Raw genomic sequence first — 20,850 nt, 5'->3', positions numbered from 1 at the left:
AGGGTTGCGTTGAATCTGTAGATTGCTTTGGGTAGTATAGTCATTTTCACAATATTGATTCTTCCAATCCAAGAACATGGTATATCCCTTCATCTGTTGGTATCATCTTTAATTTCTTTCATCAGTGTCTTATAGTTTTCTGCATACAGGTCTTTTGTCTCCCGAGGTAGGTTTATTCCTAGGTATTTGATTCTTTTTGTTACAATGGTAAATGGGAGTGTTTCCTTAATTTCTCTGTCAGATTTTTCATCATTAGTGTATAGGAATGCAAGAGATTTCTGTGCATTAATTTTGTATCCTGCAACTTTACCAGATTCACTGATTAGCTCTAGTAGTTTTCTGGTGGCATCTTTAGGATTCTCTATGTATAGTATCATGTCATCTGCAAACAGTGACAGTTTTACTTCTTCTTTTCCAATTTGTATTCCTTTTATTTCTTTTTCTTCTCTGATTGCCATGGCTAGGACTTCCAAAACTATGTTGAATAATAGTGGCGAGAGTGGACAACCTTGTCTTGTTCCTGATCTTAGAGGAAATGCTTTCAGTTTTTCATGTTTGAGAATGATGTTTGCTGTGGGTTTGTTGTATATGGCCTTTATTATGTTGAGGTAGGTTCCCTCTATGGCCACTTTCTGGAGAGTTTTTCTCATAAATGGGTGTTGAATTTTGTCGAAAGCTTTTTCTGCATCTATTGAGATGATCATATGGTTTTTCTCCTTCAGTTTGTTAGTATGGTGTATCACATTGACTGATTTGCATATATTGAACAATCTTTGCATTCCTGGGATAAATCCCACTTGATCATGGTGTATGATCCTTTTAATGTGCTGTTGGATTCTGTTTCCTAGTATTTTGTTGAGGATTTTTGCATCTATATTCATCCGTGATCTTGGTCTGTAATTTTCTTTTTTTGTAGTACCTTTGTCTGGTTTTGATATCAGGGTGATGGTGGCCTCATAGAATGAGTTTGGGAGTGCTCCTTCCTCCACAATTTTTTGGAAGAGCTTGAGAAGGATGGGTGTTAGCTCTTCTCTAAATGTTTGATAGAATTCACCTGTGAAGCCATCTGGTCCTGGACTTTTGTTTGTTGGAAGATTTTTAATCCCAGTTTCAATTTCATTACTTGTGATTGGTCTGTTCATATTTTCTATTTCTTCCTGGTTCAGTCTTGGAAGGTTATACCTTTCTAAGAATTTGTCCATTTCTTCCAGGTTGTCCATTTTATTGGCATAGAGTTGCTTGTAGTAGTGTCTTGGGATGCTTTGTATTTCTGCGGTGTCTGTTGTAACGTCTCCTTTTTCAGTTCTAATTTTATTGATTTGAGTCCTCTCCCTCTTTTTCTTGATGAGTCTGGCTAATGGTTTATCAATTTTGTTTATCTTCGCAAAGAACCAGCTTTTAGTTTTATTGATCTTTGCTATTGTTTTCTTTGTTTCTATTTCATTATATCTGCTCTGATCTTTATGATTTCTTTCCTTCTGCTAACTTTGGGTTTTGTTTGTTCTTCTTTCTCTAGTTCCTTTAGGTGTCAGGTTAGATTGTTTATTTGAGATTTTTCTTGTTTCTTGAGGTAGGCTTGTATTGCTATAAACTTCCCTCTTAGAACTTCTTTTGCCGCATCCCATAGGTTTTGGATCGTCGTGTTTTTGTTGTTATTTGTCTCCAGGTATTTTTTGATTTCCTCTTTGATTTCTTCAGTGATCTCTTGGTTATTTAGTAACGTATTGTTTAGCCTCCATGTGTTTGTGTTTTTTATGTTTTTTTCCCTGTAATTCATTTCTAATCTCATAGCATTGTGGTCAGAAAAGATGCTTGACATGATTTCAATTTTCTTAAATTTACTGAGGCTTGATTTGTGACCCAAGATGTGATCTATCCTGGAGAATGTTCCATGCACACTTGAGAAGAAACTGTAATCTGCTGTTTTTGGATGGAATGTCCTATAAATATCAATTAAATCTATCTGGTCTATTGTGTCATTTTAAAGCTTCTGTTTCCTTATTTATTTTCATTTTGGATGGTCTGTCCATTGGTGTAAGTGAGGTGTTAAAGTCCCCCACTATTATTGTGTTACTGTTGATTTCCTCTTTTATAGCTGTTAGCAGTTGCCTTATGTATTGAGGTGCTCCTATGTTGGATACAGTCTATGGATATAGATTTATAATTGTTATATCTTCTTCTTGGATTGATCCCTTGATCATTATGTAGTGTCCTTCCTTGTCTCTTGTAACATTCTTTATTTTAAAGTTTATTTTATCTGATATGAGTATTGCTACTCCAGCTTTCTTTTGATTTCCATTTGCATGGAATATCTTTTTCCATGCCCTCACTTTCAGTCTGAATGTGTCCCTAGGTCTGAAGTGGGTGTCTTGTAGACAGCATATATATGGGTCTTGTTTTTGTATCCATTCAGCAAGTCTGTGTCTTTTGGTTGGAGCATTTAATCCATTCACGTTTAAGGTAATTATCGATATGTATGTTCCTAGTACCATTTTTTAAATTGTTTTGGGTTTGTTTTTGTAGGTCCTTTTCTTCTCTTGTGTTTCCCACTTAGAGAAGTTCCTTTAGCATTTGTTGTAGAGGTGGTTTGGTGGTGCTGAATTCTCTTAGCTTTTGCTTGTCTGTAAAGCTTTTGATTTCTCCATCAAATCTGAATGAGATCCTTTGCGGGTAGAGTAATCTTGGTTGTAGGTCCTTCCCTTTCATCACTTTAAGTATATCATGCCACTCCCTTCTGGCTTGTAGAGTTTCTGCTGAGAAATCAGCTGTTAACCTTATGGGAGTTCCCTTGTATGTTATTTGTCATTTTTCCCTTGCTGCTTTCAATAATTTTTCTTTGTCTTTAATTTTTGCCAATTTGATTACTATGTGTCTCGGCGTGTTTCTCCTTGGGTTTATCCTGTATGGGACTCTCTGCGCTTCCTGGACTTGGGTGGCTATTTCCTTTCCCATGTTAAGGAAGTTTTCAACTATAATCTCTTCAAATATTTTCTCGGGTCCTTTCTCTCTCTCTTCTCCTTCTGGGACCCCTATAATGTTAATGTTGTTGTGTTTAATGTTGTCCCAGAGGTCTCTTAGGCTGTCTTCATTTCTTTTCATTCTTTTTTTCTTTATTCTGTTCCGCGGCAGTGAATTCCACCATTCTGTCTTCCAGGTCACTTATCCGTTCTTCTGCCTCAGTTATTCTGCTATTGATTCCTTCTAGTGTAGTTTTCATTTCAGTTATTGTATTGTTCATCTCTGTTTGTTTGTCCTTTAATTCTTCTAGGTCTTTGTTAAACATTTCTTGCATCTTCTTGATCTTTGCCTCCATTCTTTTTCCGAGGTCCTGGATCATCTTCACTATCATTATTCTGAATTCTTTTTCTGGAAGGTTGCCTATCTTCACTTCATTTAGCTGTTTTTCTGGGGTTTTATCTTGTTCCTTCATCTGGTACATAGCCCTCTGCCTTTTCATCTTGTCTATCTTTCTGTGAATGTGGTTTTTTCCAGATGAAGAGTTTCTAATTTATCTTACAAGGATTGCATAATCTTGATACCAAAACAAAAGAAAAAAAAAGAAAACAGAATTATAGTCTAACCTAATGAAACAGATGTAAAGATTCTAAACAGGATATTAGTAGATTAAAAGAATAACATACCTCAGTGCATTAAGAGAATCTACCACAATCATGAGGCAAAACATGAAAATGCCATTTAATATTTCTCCTAATAGAAGTTTACTTGCAACATATGTGATCTATAACCTCTGGGTTTTTTTTTCTGGAAATATCTTTATTTTGCCTCCACTTTAGAAGGATATTTTCACTGGGTATAGAATTCTAAACGTCTGTTATCTCCTTTCAGCCTTTTAAAGCTGTCATTTCATTGCTTGGTTTCCATCATTTCTGCTGAGAAGGTAGCTTTTAGTATTATTGTTGCTCCTTTGAAAGTAATGCATCTTTTTTCTCTACTTGCTGTTATGATTTTTCTCTCTTGATTTGATGATGATGTACCAAAGTGTAGTATTTGTTGTCTTTATCCTGCTTGGGGTTCTTAGTAATTTTTGATTCTGTGACTTGCATTTTTTTTATCCCTTTTGGAAAAATCTTGGTTATTATCTCTTCAAATACTGCTTCTGCTACATCCTCTCTTCTTCCCTTCTTGAACCCCAATTACGTTTGCTAGAATGTCTCATGATAGACCATGTCACACGTCTCTGACACTTTTCTGTATTTTCCATCCTTTTTGTTCTTTGTGCTTCCGTCAGGATATTTTCTACTGCCCCCTCTCCAGCTCACCAGTCCTCTCTTCAGCTGTGTCCAATCTGCTGTTAAACCCCATTTTTGAGTTCAAATTTTGATTACTACATCTTCTTCAGTTCTAGAATTTCTATTTGCTTTTTGACAATATTGATTCCAGTTCTCTACTAAAGTGTTCATTTTTTTTTCATTTATTTTCTTGATCACATTAATTACAATTATTTTTAAATCTGTGCCTGATAACTGCAATAATCTGGGACACCTGTGAGTATATTTCTATTACACTTTTTTCCCTTGGCTCTCTTTCTTGGATCCTAGTAATTTTGGATGGGATGCTCATCCCTGTGCCTGAAAGAGGGATCTGGATGAAGTTATTTTCCTCCAGAGAGGATTCACTCTATGGTCCAGCAGGCAGCTAGAGTAGAGGCAGTTTGTCTTAATCCAATCAAGGACTCAGGTGATTCAAGGTTGAGTTGTAGTGAGGCTTGATCGACCCTAATGCACCTGCTCTTAAAGATCCCAACTGAAAGCCTACAGCATTTACAGAGGGCAGCCTCCTGGTCAGTTCCTGATTTCCAGTTTTCATCTCCACAACAACATAAGACTGCCAAAAATTCCACTCTATTTTCCAGCTGCTTTTCTTGGCTTCTTAGCCTTTCATTTTATATGACTAAGATTCACCAAGTACTTCAAAGAGAAAACCATCAACTGTCAGGCTCACTTCTCTGTACCTCCCTTTTTTTCTGGAACCTTGGCTTCTGGAATCCTGGCTGATCTGGGAGCCCCACAGTCCAAGTTTTATTTCCTCAGACCTATAAGGCTGCCGAGAGCTGTGATACTTTTCTGCTTCTATGAGTGTCTCAGCCTCTTTGTCAATGCCAAGAGTCACCAGATGCCAAGAGGAGAAAAGCAGCTTTCAGAATGTTGGGCTCCCTTCATTGAGCTTCCCTTCTCTCTGGCCGCACCGCGCGGCATGAGGGATCTTAGTTCCCCCACCAGGGATCGAACCCACGCCCCCTGCAGTGGAATTGCGGAGCCCTAACCACTGGACTGCCAGGGAAGTCCTCTCTCTGGTATCTTGATCCTTCAACTCAGGCTGTTGCAGTGGCTCTCTGAAAACTTCATACAGATCAATTTTAATTGTATCCATCTTTTTCAGTTGTTCTCAGTGGAAGCAGCAGTTTTCTACTAAATACTCCATCACAGGAAGTGGGAGCTGTCTCCTTGTTTCTTTTTACAACTTCATAGTGCTTCACTTCATGGATGTACTATAGCTTATTTAACTGACTCCCTACTAAGAGACATTGGGTTGTTCCAGCCTTTTGCTATAACAAATAAGGTCATGGTGAATAGCCTTCTGCATATGTCTTCATATATTTGCAATTGAATAGTTGAGATAGAATCCTAGAAGTACGATTGCTGGATCAAAGAGTAAATGCATATGCAATTTTGCTAGATATTGCCAATTTCACTTCATAGAAATCGTATCATTTTGGGGTCCCACCTGCAGTGTATAAAAGTGCCTATTTTCACATAGTCTTGCCAAAATTTACATTGTCAAACTTGGGAGTTTCTTTTTTCAATCTGATTGATGAGAGATGGAATCTCAGTAGTCTTGACATGCATTGCTCTTATTGTGAGTGAGGGCTATCAGTATACCTTTTCTGTGAACTCTCTATTCATACCTTTGCTTATTTTTAAAAAAATCAGGTTGTGGATATTTTCTTTTTCAATTTTTAGGAAATCCTTATTACATTAAGTATGTGAGTACTTTGTGATACAAGTTGCAAAATTCTTCCCAATTTGTAATTATCTTGTGACTTTACTTATTTTGTTGTTGGCAATGTTGTCAAATTTCTTTGTCTAGATTTTTAGAATTAGTTAGAAATTCCCACTTTGGGGTTATAAATGTAAGATTTACCCATGTTTTCTTCTAGTATTGTATGTTTTTCTGTTTGTGTTTAATTTTCATTTAGATCTCTAATACATTTATAATTTCTCCTGGAATACATTGTGAGAAAAAGATCCAATTTCTTCCTTTTTCTTCATAGCTATCCATTGGGCCCAGCACTGTTTAGAGTTAATTTTCCCCTCTGACTTCAGTGCCTCTTTTGTCATATACTAAATTTTCCTGGACATTCTATTCTGATCCATTTGTTTATAAGTCTTTTCCTGAGCCAATACCTCACTGCTTTAATTTAGAGGATGTTAAATGTTTTACTAACTCTAATAGGATTAGCCATGCATTAAGTATTCTTTCCAAATATTTCCTGGCTATTCTCAGTTGTTTATTCTTCCATATAAACTTTATAATCAACTTGTCTACTTCCAGAAAAAAATCTGAGGAAATTTTTATTGAGATTGCATTAAATTTATAAAACTAATTTAGAGAGAAATAACATCTTTATGATGTTAAGTTTTCCTATTCAATATTAGGGTGGGGTTTTTTTTCAGTTTGTTCAAAGCTATTTTTATCTCTTTCGTGAATGTTTTGCAGTTTTCCTATTATTTTTGCACATACTAGGTTTCTGTCTAGGTATTTAAAATTTTGTTATTGTATACAGGGTCTTCCCTTCCCTTATACCTTCAAATAGCTTATAATTTATATTTACAAAGGCTAGTAATTTTACTATGCTAATTTTATGTCCTGCTACTTTATTATCTTATGGTTTGTAGTACTTTTCCATTGATTCTTCTGGTTTTTCCAGATACGCAATTATAAACAAAGAGTTTGCCTCTTCCCTTCCAGTTCTTACAAGTCTAATTGTTTTCTCTTGCTTAATTGCATTAGCTAACATTCCAGTGCAAAGTTAAATCATTGTAGAGGTAGCAGGCATCCTTGTCTTCCTCCTGACTTGACTCCCTAAAGGTGTTTGACATCTGACAGTCAAATAAGAAGCTGGCTTTTGGACAGATACACACACGCACACACACATTTTATTAGGTTTTAAAAAGAAGTGTTTCCATGCTATTTTTTCTGTGTATGCTAAACTTTTTTTTTTTTTTTTACTTTTTCAGCTGCACTGCATGGCTTGCGGGATCCTAGTTCCCCGACCAGGGATCGAACCCAGGTCCCCTGCAGTGGAGGCACGGAGTCCTAACCACTGGACCGCTAGGGAATTCCCTAGACTTTTGTATTTGAAAAATTATTTGTAGAAATAGTTTGATGACATATCTTGCTCTAGGCCAAGAGTAGCCCCCAATACTAGGCTCACTTGGTTGATAATTTCTTCTACCTTGTTAATTCTTTGATGATTTTAAAACTGCATTTTATGTTTTCTCTAGCTTTACTTTAGCAAGAGGGTTGGTCTGAATCCCCCATCTTCTGTTACCAAAAGCAGCACTCCTACTTTATGCCAACAAATTAAAAATAAGTTTTAAAAGCAATAAAGAGGAAAAAGAGAGGAAACAGATTTTTGAAGTCACATTTTTCAGTGTGTGAAAGATTTCCAGATGTGTCTGAACTACCATTTAGAAACAGGTACTTCTCCACAAAGAGATAAGAACATAAACTTTTTTAAAAAAAATTTATTTATTATTTTATTTATTCATCTTTGGCTGTGTTGGGTCTTCGTTGCTGCGCGCGGGCTTTCTCTAGTTGTGGCGAGCGGGGGCTACTCTTCGTTGTGGTGTGTGGGCTTCTCATTGCGGTGGCTTCCCTAGTTGCAGAGCACGGGCTCTAGGCGTGCGGGCTTCAGTAGCTGTGGCATGTGGGCTCAGTATTTGTGGCTCGCGGGCTCTAGAGCGCAGGCTCAGTAGCTGTGGCGCACGGGCTTAGTTGCTCTGCAGCATGTGGGATCTTCCCGGACCAGGGCTCGAACCTGTGTCCCCTGCATTGGCAGGCGGATTCTTAACCACTGCGCCACCAGGGAAGCCCAAGAACATAAACTTTTTGTGACTAAAAAGTAATAAAAATAATAAAATTTCCATAACATGACCCCCCAAGGAGCATAACTTTATAGTCACGCCTTACATTTTACCCAATTTATGTATCATCTAAGCTCTCCTAGCCTTACCTTATGGCACAGCAGATGTTATTCTCTTCTGAGAAAACACTAAGCTATTCCTTGATACTTATCTGCTGCTTATGCACATTTTTCCAGGGGAGTCACTCTCCTCACATACACAACAAGCAAAAAAATAAACAAACGAAATAACCAAAAAAAAAAAAAAAGCAAAAGGCGCTTCTACCTTTCTGACTTACAGGAAATGCTTGGTACTCCTTTATCGTCCCACCAAACACAACATGATGTGAGATCTCTTCACTGAACCACACGCTTCTTTGGGACTCTGTCCCCAGCTTTCTCAATCCAATTTCTTGCATGGCCATTCAAAAGCATGCCTCATGGGTTTAACAACGGTACTTAAGAATTCAAACCAACTACTTCTGTTAGAGCTTAAAAAGCAACTACCCAGATTTTAAGTACCTGGGCAGGAGGTTGACTAATATATTTGGAACAGGAGCTGACATTTAATGGGAATTGGCAGGGCTAAAACAGCACCTGAAGGTGACAACTGTAGGGGATCTCGGGAGTGATGGAGAGGTGGATCCATTTCATGCTGGGGCCAAGGTGCTGTATATGTGGTTTCCAATATTTGAAACTACATATCGTTTATGAGAAATCTCTTCTGGAAACACAACAGACTAAGGTGATGCACACAGGCCTTCCTATCTACTGCAAACATACAGAAGAGTTGGATGTAATAGTTTTTTTAAATGCAGTATTTCATAATCCAACTGAAAAAGAAAGAATGGGAGATGACCAGGGGCCAAGAACAAAGATAGAAATCAAAGCTAGAGCAGTAAGTGAGCTGTGGCAGCACTGGATATGGTGGCCCACTAAAGATGGGGCCCTGGCAAGGGCCCTAGGGCCTGGAGTTGGAAAGTCTCACCCACACAGGAGACGCGGCCTCCCAGTTCCAGGGGGCAGAGGAATTGGAACCAAGCCCAGGCAAGAATCTCTGAGTCTCGTTTATGAAATGGGGACTAGAAATTTCTGCACACAGGCGCAAGAAGGAAACAAGGAATTTGGTCCTCTATGCATCCACTGGACCGCTAAAAAAAAATGTACATATGTGCACCATAACAGGAATATTATTTGAATAGGAAGTATAACTTCCTGCAGAGAGAAAGGAGGAAATAAAAATAATTTAAGACAATAGAAGGTAGAAAAAAGGGGATGGGGGTTATTTGTTTCCTCGGGCTGCAGGAACAAGGTCCCACACACTCAGAGGCTGAAAACAGCAGAAACGTAGCTGTTCTCTCACAGTCTGGAGGCTGCAAGACAGAGATCCCTTTTTGGAGGCTCTAAGGGAGAATCGGCCTCTCTCCTGGCCTCTGGCGGTGGCCGACAATCCTTGGCGCTCCTTGGCTTGTACACGCATCCCTCCAACCCCTGCCTCAACCGTCACCGGCCTGCCTCTGTGTCTCCGTGTGTCTGAATCTCCTCTTCTTACAAGGACACCAGTCACTGGATTAGGGCCCAACCTAATCCAGAATGACCTCGCGTTAACCTGCAAGGAGCCTATTTCCAAAGAAGGCTTTATTTACAGGTTCCAGGTGGAAACGAATTTTGGAGGGGCACTATTCAACCCAGTACTGGGGGGTTAAACAAAAAGGATCATAATCACCTGGGGGGACATGTTAAAAACACAGATTCTTAGTTCTGACCTGCCTGAGATTCTGAGTTAAGTCGACTGAAATAAGGAAGGGCCCCAAGTCTGCATTTAGCACCCCAGTGACTCTGCGTGCACTGAGTTAGCAGGACAGATCACCAGATAACCCGAAGTGCTCTGCTGGGGGCCAGTGGGGTGGGGCGGGGAGACACGTGGCTCTTGAGGGGGAATTAAAGGCGAGAGGAGGTGACCAGGCAAGGTGATCCACATTTGCGGCAGCACAGAGCCCGGAGCTCAGCTCCCCCAATGGACCCAAGATACGAGATGGGGAGGAAGAGGGTGAGAAAGGCCAAGGCCTTGGGTTTCTTCCTGTGTTTCTGTTTTTGGTCTGGGGAGGAGCTCTAAGAGCTTGCTTTTAGATGTAATCATTAGTGAGCGTGGAATAACTTGACAACACTCAGTGCAAGACTTGTTGCGTGTTTTGCTTTGCATTGTTTTGTCTAAACCAAATGAGCAGTGACTCTGAGCCTCTCCACCACGGTTGGTGAGACATTTGGTCTTAGTCATTGCAGGCCAACCCATCTCCCTCTCTCTCTCCCAAAGGGTCCCTCACAACCCAGGAACCTGAGCGAAAGCCTTTGCTCTTCAGTCTATCAGGGCTGCCTTTGAGATGCTCACCATTCAGCCCCGTGAGATCCACTCCCAGCATCACTCCCTGGGCCCACTGTGCTCACAGAAAACCTGGCTGCACTTTGCAAAGCCAGAGCTTAGCCTTCAGATCCCCAGTACCGCAGGTCACCCCCATCAGGGGCCTGTCACCTCCCAGGGCTGTGTAAGAACAGGATGAGGGCTCTGCTTTCAGTCCTTGGGAATCCAGCTGCATGCCCCGCGGGTCACTGGCTCACTTTCCCCAAATGTCCCTTCCCTCCCAACCTGTTGCAAGTCCTTCTCCCTATTGGACAATCGGAACCCCAGTGAGCCCAACTTGCTGAGCCCCTCCTGGGGTGAAGCAGGGCCAGCGCTACAGGACACAGAGGCCGGCTAACCCTTTCTCCATTAGTTTATCCCACCACATATGCTCATACAAGTCAGGGCTGCACCTTGTGTTTGTATTTGAACATGTACTTATTTCCCTTTGTGCTGAATGACGTAAGGTGATTTGGATGCTTTAAGCAAAAAAGAAATTGTTTCCCTTCTCTAAGCAACAAGGCGGGGGGTCCAGGGTTTGGCACTATCATGTCCATGGCCAAGCTGCTTTACCTCCTTAAACCTCAATTTCTTTACCTGTAAAGCAAAGATAACGTTTTCCTTGCCCTTCTCACTCTCACAAAGCTTAGGAAGGCAATATATGAAAAAGGACTTGGCAAATCAAAGGCACTTTCTAGCGACACAGAGCCTTACGGTTCCATGGCATCTCACCCAAGGTAGGGGTCCTGCTCCCACACGTAAACACGTGGGCCTTTGGACCAACCATCTTTTCATCTGCTGCTCATGAAACTGACTAGCTTCTAGAGTCATACACTGGGAGGTGGAGTTCAGATGCTGTTTGCGAGTGCTCCTGTTTCTCTGATTACAAGCCCTCATCAGCGGGACTGTAAATATTGTCGTCTGGCCCGCCTCAGCTTTAGATGGAGTGGAAAGATGTCCTGGGTGGCCAGAACAGTCCTGGTTTACATCTGTCCTGGCCCAGTGATGAATAATCCCCCATCCCCTTCCAGTTTGATCAACGATTTATACGCTCACTTAACTGCTTTAAGTAAAGAGGATTAGGTTAAATACTTATGATGCAAAACAGGGTGCCATATAATTACCAAACCCGTCAACATCCTTTGAAAGGAACACACCCCGGAGAGGAAGAGCAACTAGACTCACTGGCTAATTCTTGAAATCTGTCGCCATCTTGTGGTTAAAAGCTGCTGTTTGACAGGCTAGTTGGACCTTTTCAGAAGGGATGGAAGAGTAATGGACACAGAATACACAGAAAGAATCAGGGGCTTGCAAAATAAGCATCTCATTAACATACACTTTTGTGTTTGTTGATTAAAGAAAACAGTAACCATTGTCAGGAGATGCTGATAAGGCAGAATTAAGCCTCTCAGATTAGACTCAGATTCTGACTAAAAGATTGAATATATGCAGCTTGCGGGTTACAATGTCATTTTGATATAAGTTCTACCTTATACTGATATATTGATTAATTCAACAGAGGGGATGATGGCACTTAATCAAATAAATGCACCAAGAAGTGTTTAACTCTTGTCTGGAGGAGAGGAGGACCAGTCTACGTAACAAAGGAACTGCCTGGAAAGGGGTCGGGTAGTGTTCAAAGACGCTTCCCGGAGAAAGTGACTTTGAGCTGAAATCTGACAAATGACTAGGAGAAGGGGGGAGGGGGGGGAGGAGCCAGTGCAGGGACCCAGGGACAGGGGTGCCGGTGATCTCCGAGTATCTGTGTAGCTGAGAGGAGGCTCACCTGCTGTAAGTGTAGGTGGTGGGGAGGCCAGTGGTGGGAGAAGGTGCCTGACAAGCTGGTGAATGAAACCCTGCAGCGTGTCCTGGGCGTGTTGAGGATTTTCCACCTTTTCTCTAGGACAGTGGGAAGCCATTCCCACGATATAAGCAAGGAGCGGACAGGGCCATATTTGAGTTTCAAAAAGATCACTCTGGCGACAAGGAGGAGAGAAGGCTGGAGAGGGGCTGTCATGGATTTGAGACAGCCACTGTCGCAGGATCCAGGTGGGCATCAGAGCGGTGGGGATGGGGCGCTATTCTACATGTTTGTGTGTGTTCACTTATGCAATCCTTACAGAAGCCCTATGAGATAGGTACTACTATTACACCCATTTTACAGATGAAAGATGAGGCACACAGAGGTCGCAATTCCAGAGGTCACCATCATGACTACTACACTTCACTGCCTACAGAGGGTAATAGGAAAATGGAGGAAAGTAGAGAAGGTTCCAAGAGCTATTTCAGAAGTAAAGTCAACCAGACTTGATGTGTTGAATAAGGGACCCGAAAGACCGGTCAAGAGGGACTTCCCTGGTGGTCCAGTGGCTAAGACTCCGCGCTTCCAATGCAGGGGGCGAGGGTTCGATCCCTGGGGGGGGAACTAAGATCCACATGCCACAGGGCACAGCCGAAAAGTAAAAGAAACAAACAAAAAAAGAAAAAAAAGAAAGGTCAACAGTGACACCTAGTTTGTCAACTTTACAACGGTCGACAGGGAGGCTGGTATGACCCCAGTATCAGAAGCGGCTGCAGATGCTGGGTGAGACCAGTGTTTAAGACAACCAAGAGGGGATACTGGGAAGATCACTGGCTCAAGAGACGGGAATGTGGCTCCACTGGTCAAGAGGTGGCAGCTTCCTGTCTTCCTGGAGACAGGAAGGAAAAGGGGGTGAGAACCTAGCCCCGAGGAACTCTGACATTTCACTGCAGGATAAGCCTGAAATGAGAGGAAGGATTAAAACCAGTAAAGCCAGAATTTAGTATCATTAAAGCCAAAGGAGAAGAAGGTTTCAAGGAACAAGGAAGAGATGAGCAACCACACGAATGCTGTTGGGAAGTCAGGCAAAGCTGAGGGCTGGAAAATGTCCTTCAGATTTTGCGCCAGGGTCACGGAGACACCTCCTCAGAGAAGTCTGGTGTGACGTGGCAAGGCAGGGGCCACTGGCAGCTGAGGGGACAGAGTAGGCAGGACCTTTCCTTCTTTCAAGATAGAATATATTTATTGAATATGTTTAGATGTTGGAGAGAGCGATCCAGATGACAGAGAGCAATTGAGTGTATAGAAGAAAATAATTAACAGTGTTAATTTGCTGAAAAGGTAGAACAGGATCCAAAGCACAGGAGGAGAAATTCGTTTCAGATAGCAGAGGGGTCTGTCCTCTAATGTAGGAGGGAAGGAGAGGGTCGGAAGAGATATAGACAGATATGAAGGCTCCGTGGAAGGGTAAAGAGATTCCAGGCTGAGGCTTCAATTTGCTCTGTGACATGAGATGCACAGTCCCCGCCTGGGTGGGGTACCTAATCAAGAACAGAGGATTAGTATCTTGTATGCTCACATATTTTTCTCACCAGATGACTTCTGTCTAACCCAAATGGTTCCCAAACCTGCTTACTTCAGTTGTCTCTGATATCGCAATTACATAATGAAATGTCACAACTAAATACGAGTGTGAGTAAAGGGTTGCTGTTTCTGTGAAAACTTAGTTGAATGTTTTGGAAAAATTTGATAAAGACAAGATGCAAAAAATCCTGTCCATCTAGAGACAAGCAAGGCAACTGTCAAAGACAGAAAAACACTACAGTAAAAATCTTTGCTCTGCAAGACTCTGTTCTTGTTCCAGTTGTAAGAGAACAAAACTGGAGATCACCGAATTATAAGTCTGGCTTTTGCAAAGAAAATGAGATTGAACTCTAATGGATCTATATTCAGTGAAACAAAGCCTAGGCCTTACCTCAAAATACTGTAGGATGAATGTATGTGTTTTTGTGACTCCCCATCTCAACTCTTCTCGGTGAAGTGAAACCAACTCCTGGACCAAGCCGTCATTAGGAGGCTGCCTCGGTTACAAAGGTAAGAAGTAAGGAAAGGGGGGTGGGAGTGAAGTTACGGGTTGCTTACGATATATTAAGAAGTGTGGGACTTCCCTGGTGGCGCAGTGGTTAAGAGTCCGCCTGCCAATGCAGGGGACACGGGTTCGAGCCCTGGTCCAGGAAGATCCCACATGCCGTGGAGCAACTAAGCCCATGCGCCACAACAACTGAGCCTGCGCTCTAGAGCCCGCAAGCCACAGCTACTGAGCCGACGAGCCACAATTACCAAAGCCTGCGCGCCTAGAGCCGGTGCTCCGCAACAAGAGAAGCCATCGCAGTGAGAGGTCCGCGCACCGCAACGAAGAGTAGCCCCCGCTTGCCACAACTAGAGAAAGCCCGAACGCAGCAACGAAGACCCAATGCAGCCAAAAATAAATTAAAAAAAAATTTTTTTTTAAAAAGAAGCGTGCTTAACAGGTGTTTTAAAAAATTTACTCCTTACAACAGCCCTGCCCGTTCTCATTCTCACGCAGCAGACCAGGCAACAGAGAGGTTAAATAAATTGCCAACTATCAAGTTACAGCATCTGGGTAGGAACTCAGTTGTGACCTGTATCCTCAGGGTGGCCATTTCCATTGGTCTTCCATGCACCTGGACGTATCCCCTCAAACATGCTCCACCCATGCCCTCCATCAGCCCTCCACCAATGATTCATCCTTGCCCTTCACCTCCCATAGCTAATCAATCACCAAACCCTGTCCAATTGACTCCCGTCAATATCTATTCCATTTGTCCCCGCTGTCACCTTGCAGAAATTTCACATCTTTTTTTTTTTAGATAATGACTTTTATTTATTTATGGCTGTATTGGGTCTTCGTTTCTGTGCGAGGGCTATCTCTAGTTGTGGCAAGCGGGGGCCACTCTTCATCGCGGTGCGCGGGCCTCTCACCATCGCGGCCTCTCCCGTTGCGGAGCACAGGCTCCAGACGCGCAGGCTCAGTAGTTGTGGCTCACGGGCTTAGTTGCTCCGCGGCATGTGGGATCCTCCCAGACCAGGGCTCGAACCCGTGTCCCCTGCATTAGCAGGCAGATTCTCAACCACTGCGCCACCAGGGAAGCCCTCACATCTTCTTTTGCACGGACTTCTGCCAGAACTAGGTTGCCCCAATTTCTTAATAATCAGATCTGAGCGGCATCATTCTTTAATACATATCAGTTTAACGCTTGCTCTTTCTGCCAAGTTCTTTCTTCATTGGCCTCAAGCACATTGCCTTCCAGGTATGTTCCTGGTTCTTAGCAGTCTTTCTCAATGTCCTTAGTGGCCTCTTTTTCTTTTACCAGCCTCTGAAATATTGATGCTCCTTAGGGGCCATTCCTTGGGTCTCTTCTTATTCTGGCTTCTTCCCTGGCAGATCCTATTTTTGCCAACAGCTTCAACTGCATTCACACGCTGATGATCACTGATGGCCCTCCTACCATTTTCACAACTGTTTAGTATTTCTGTCCACCCAGTGGCCTGTAAGCACCTCAAATACAAATATGTATGCCCCAAACTGGACTCTCATTTTCCATGTCCCTTTGACCAACCTCAAGCCTACTTCTTCTATACACATCCCTCAACGTTGTCCATCTCAAATGTTGAAATCATCCTTCACTTCTCCGTCACTTGCCTTCACAACCCAGTCTCAAGCCCTGTGGATTCTTCATGTCCTCAAACTTCCCATGGCTGTCACTCCTTTCAAGCCTGCCGCTAGCTTTCTATCACCCTGTTTCCATTGTGTCTCCAAAGGAGACCTCTTCAGTGCAGTCAGCATGAGCTTCCTAAGCCATCTGTACTTTGTCCAGGTGACTGCAAGAACAGCCACTTAGCCGTTGACATTGCATACAAGGTCTTTGATGACCTAGATCTTTCCTACTTCTCCAGTTTCAAAATGTTGCACCCCGTAATCACTCTCCATTCCAGGAATAATCAACTGTCTACGGTTCTCCAAACAAGGCATCTTCCCTCAACTGTGACTTGGCACCTGCCCTTTCTCCTGTCCAGAACCCTGGAAAACTCCTACTCCTCCCTAAGATTCTTAGAGAAGCTTTTGTTGTCCTCAACTCCTTTCTCCTCCCCCATCCCCAGCAAAGTTCTCCATAAACAGCATCATTTTTATAACCAAAGTACTTAATCGTATGTAACAATCATGTCCTGGCTTGGAGAGTTGCCGGGGGCCAGCATGAAGAGAAAGCGTTCTCACAGCTCCTCTTTCATTTTCAGGAAACTCCTTCCTCCTTTTAAGGGCCACCTGACATCCCAGACCTTAAGGTCAGTCTTCCAAGTCCCTGACCTGTTCCCCAGGTCATGGTCATCTTCTCCATCCCAACTCCAGCCATGATGCAGAACTATGAGTGGCCATGCTGACAGCCCACATGACACCCTAGAACGTGTCACGTTCTCAGATTCCCCTTTGCTATGGTTGCTTCAGCTCTAAAATCCTAGTCTCCATCCCGAACTTCCTTTTCTATCCACTATATACATATGTCACATGCATCTTATTATCTTCAATCTCTATCCCTTCCCATTAGCCCCATTTATCAGTGCCTTACTGATCCGACTTCTCTCGCAACCCAGCCCAAACCCCACGGCCAGTCTCCAGCAATCTCAAGTGACCGTGCCCTTTGGACACTCCTGACAAAGCCTGACCCTGACACAGTCCACTTTTTCCATTCTACATTCTTGGCAGCCGAGCACTGCTGAAGAAAAATCAGGACTTGGCACTCAGCCACTGAAATTCACGGTTTCCTATTGCAAATGGGTTCCAAGGCATCCCTCCATCTTTTCACTTGGCTTTGGTCCGTTCCCTCACTCAGTCTTCCTGGTGGTTAATACTAACAAAATGTGAGACATGATCTATGGTAAACAGATTTGCAAAATAATCTTGAAGGTACTGGATAAAGCATGAGAAGAAAAAAGGCTAAACATGAAGTGTAAATTAGCTCTAATGCTATGTGCCCTTAGGTTCCAAGTCAATTACTTTCAAGGCACTAGGAATACTACTGAGATGTTATCTTAATTCTTATAGATGTTTAGAGTTTGACAAATGAGGTGAAGGGGGAACCACTGGTAAAAATGGCTGGTTTCCAATCCCTCATGTCCAAGGTACCCTTCACACTTCTTATTCTTTATCAGTGAAACAAACACAACTTTTGTTTTCATTTTAATTTATTCTGTGTAAAGTGAAGCATCACACAAACCACAGAAGCTTTATAGTGTTGACCAGTTTTAAAACAGTGAATAATCGTTTACACAGAATCCTCATCTCTAATTTTACATCTCGTTATACAAAGGTACTATTAACACACACAGTTCTAATTCCTTATAAACCTATTTGTCAAGCAGCAAGATGACAATACATCATAGCATAGCACAGAATGTTTCCTCTAAGAAACCAGAGCAGCAGTATTTGGTGAATGGTTATGCATAGAACTGACTTAGAGGGGTAAACACTGGTCATAAAACAGGCAACACACGTATATTAACAAATGGAAAATGTAACTTTTTAAATTAATATAAGATAAAATGTTACTCTTTATGCTTTAAGTTAAAAACTATAGAATACTTTAAAAGCAGACAATACAAGGTGCTTTAATTCTAGACTCCATAACAAAATATTATTTCATTAATTGCTTAAGAATCCATAACCTCTGAGTACTGCTCATTGGCTTTTTAAAGTCAACCTGAAATATAAAAGCACTGGAAGTTTACCAGTCAAAAGCTGAAGTTACATTGGTTACATGTTACATTAAAACATACCTTTTAAGAAAAACTGACTTTAAAAAATACTGCATTGTTGACTTAAAATAATTTCAAAAACTGTTGCTCTTAAAAGTAAAAATGCACTACTTTCAAACCTTGCAACACAGTTTGGTTTAAAATGCCCTATTTTGTGAATCCGTTACTTAACATATTCCCAACTTTCAGCAAAATAACAGTTTGAAGTTGTTTTTAAATCTGATAACATCTGAAGAAATAGGTCAGCATGTCTATAAATTGGCTATCCACCACAAAACGACGCATTTATGTTTCCACCATGAAAACATCACTACAAAAATCCACTGGATGAATTCTATTTTTAGTTTTATGTAAATATTAAAAACCTTATTTAACAGTGTCACACAAATACTTAGCGTTTTTTGGCCTTGAAATCAGAGCCATGCTACCAATAAATTTGATACAGGCAATTTTCACAAAAGTTTCAGAAGAAAAAGATTTGGAAATGGTTGGTTGGGAAGGAAAAGCACCCACCAGAATCCTCATTTTAGAATTAATCCTCAAACAATGACGCACTTGCTCACCATCACTGTCTGTGAGGATTCAAACAAGACTAACACTTGTGTTTTTAATGCTCAGGACCCTCTAAACTTTAAAACTGACCACAGGCTACTCCGTCTCCTACTAAGAAACTGAAAATGCACTTACGATGAGTTCTGTAAGTTCAGCTACAAAAGCACTAAAACAGGAAAAAGAACAAAAACACTGTATCACACAAATAATTCTGTGTTAACAACTATTTCTCCTGCCTCTCTCAGTGGCCTTAGAAATATGTACTATGGTGAGTGTACTGGGGGCAGAGGAGTGCAGGGGGAAAAAACGTTTTAAACAAAGGAATTCGTTTGTAGAATTCTCATATTGGCAGCAGTGATTTCACTTTCCTAAGAGTTAAAACATGGTCGAGTGTGAGCTATTAATATGCTTTGGTTATATTTCCCAAGCAAGTTAAGCAGAACATTTCATACAATTCTATTTTAAAAAGACACCCATAAAAGCATAAATATTAATAAATAATACCAACATGTACATCTTTCAGGGATTAATTTGTGGATGACCCTTGCAGATTTCAGGGGTTATATCGGCCATCGTTCTTAATACTGACACAAGAGGAAGCTTACCAGCTACTTAAAGTGTGTCAGCAACTATTACCTAAACCTAAGGTACTCACTACAAAGCGGAATCCACAGCTCCAAATATCAGACTGCAAAAGACCTAATTCAAATATCCTCCCAGCCACCAAGAAGCATTAAAGTTCTTTCTAACTGATGAGTATTTTAATGTGATATTTAGCTAGTATGAAGCATTAAAATTAATGCTTGAAACTTGTGTCACTGTTTTTGTTAATCAATATAGTCACATAAAAATAGAAAATTGCATCCACTAAGGAAATAAAGACAAAGACTGTGCCCCACTCTCAGCTGCTGGGGACCTCTCCGTAGCAAATATTTAGAAGTAAAGTTATACTCTGTAAATTCCCTTTTAGTACATCCAAAGGGCTACACTGACAGCAGAGGTGTTCATCACCTTAGGGCAGAGCAGATGAGCTGTTAATCAACAAACAAAACTATCAGCATGGAGTATGAGGTAGCAGACAAAATCACACACCACCGTAAAAGAGAGGTGACATTCTGTAATGACTATTCTCGAGAACCAAAGGTTTAAAACGTAAAAAGAACTTGGATTAATAAAACAACTTGGCTTCGCACTTCATTCTTGTATACAGCAGGCAACGCTAAACGGGAAGGTTCTTTAATCCGTATCTCTCTTCCCCAGGAAACACGCAGTCCAAAGTTCAGTGAAGACAAACATGGGAACCTGGCAAGAATCATTGTAGAGTAAAGCAGGCATTTTCACCCACTCTCTATTTTTTCCTCAATACCCAGTACCTCTGAGGTCTTGTCACCGAATTGCTGTTTGTGAAGAAGTATTTTCTCCACAACACATGCCTTGAGCATGAAGTCCTCCCACACAAAAGGAGTAACTAATCCTACTCTTCCTAAAGTAGAGGATAGGGCCTAGATTCCCAAGTTACTACTCTAAAATCTTGAATAGGGCGCTCCAAAATGTATCTCATAGAGGATAACTATTTTAACAACATTCTAAGAGTCAGAATTAAGGTCCCCAATAAATAATTGCTATCCTAGAAAGAAAAATAAATTTACAGACTATTTTTTTTCCTAACCTAAGATGCCATCAGTTGTAAGACGCACCACATGTATCACTAAGAAAACACATAGGCAATTAAACTATGACACAATGCTTCTGTATCCTGTAGAACGTCTACTTTTTAAATTTACTCAAACAGCTTTTAAACAGATCTTTATCGCGTCAATCTTGTGCATACGTAAAGAAAGTGTATGATGAAATAAGTTGGTTAAGTTATGACTATAACTTCATATTCTGAGTCTAACTCCTCTGAATCACTCAAATCACAGCCATCGGTGTCTGCATTCTCCCAGACCACAGCACCCTTGGCATCAAGAGCGCCGGCAATGCAGCATCTCTTAAAACAGCACTCCAGCACTGCCTGCGGTTTAATATCAGCAGGAAGTTCTGGACAAAATGATGTTTGACGCCTTAACGACAGTCCTGCTCAATGCATGAATCGATCACACCAGCCTCTTGTTGCTTTGA

The sequence above is a fragment of the Eubalaena glacialis genome, chromosome 7, assembly GCF_028564815.1.
Source record: "Eubalaena glacialis isolate mEubGla1 chromosome 7, mEubGla1.1.hap2.+ XY, whole genome shotgun sequence".
NCBI classification, from domain to species: Eukaryota; Metazoa; Chordata; class Mammalia; order Artiodactyla; family Balaenidae; genus Eubalaena; species Eubalaena glacialis.
The sequence above is the reverse complement of the archived record's forward strand: the minus strand, read 5'-3'. Positions refer to the sequence as shown.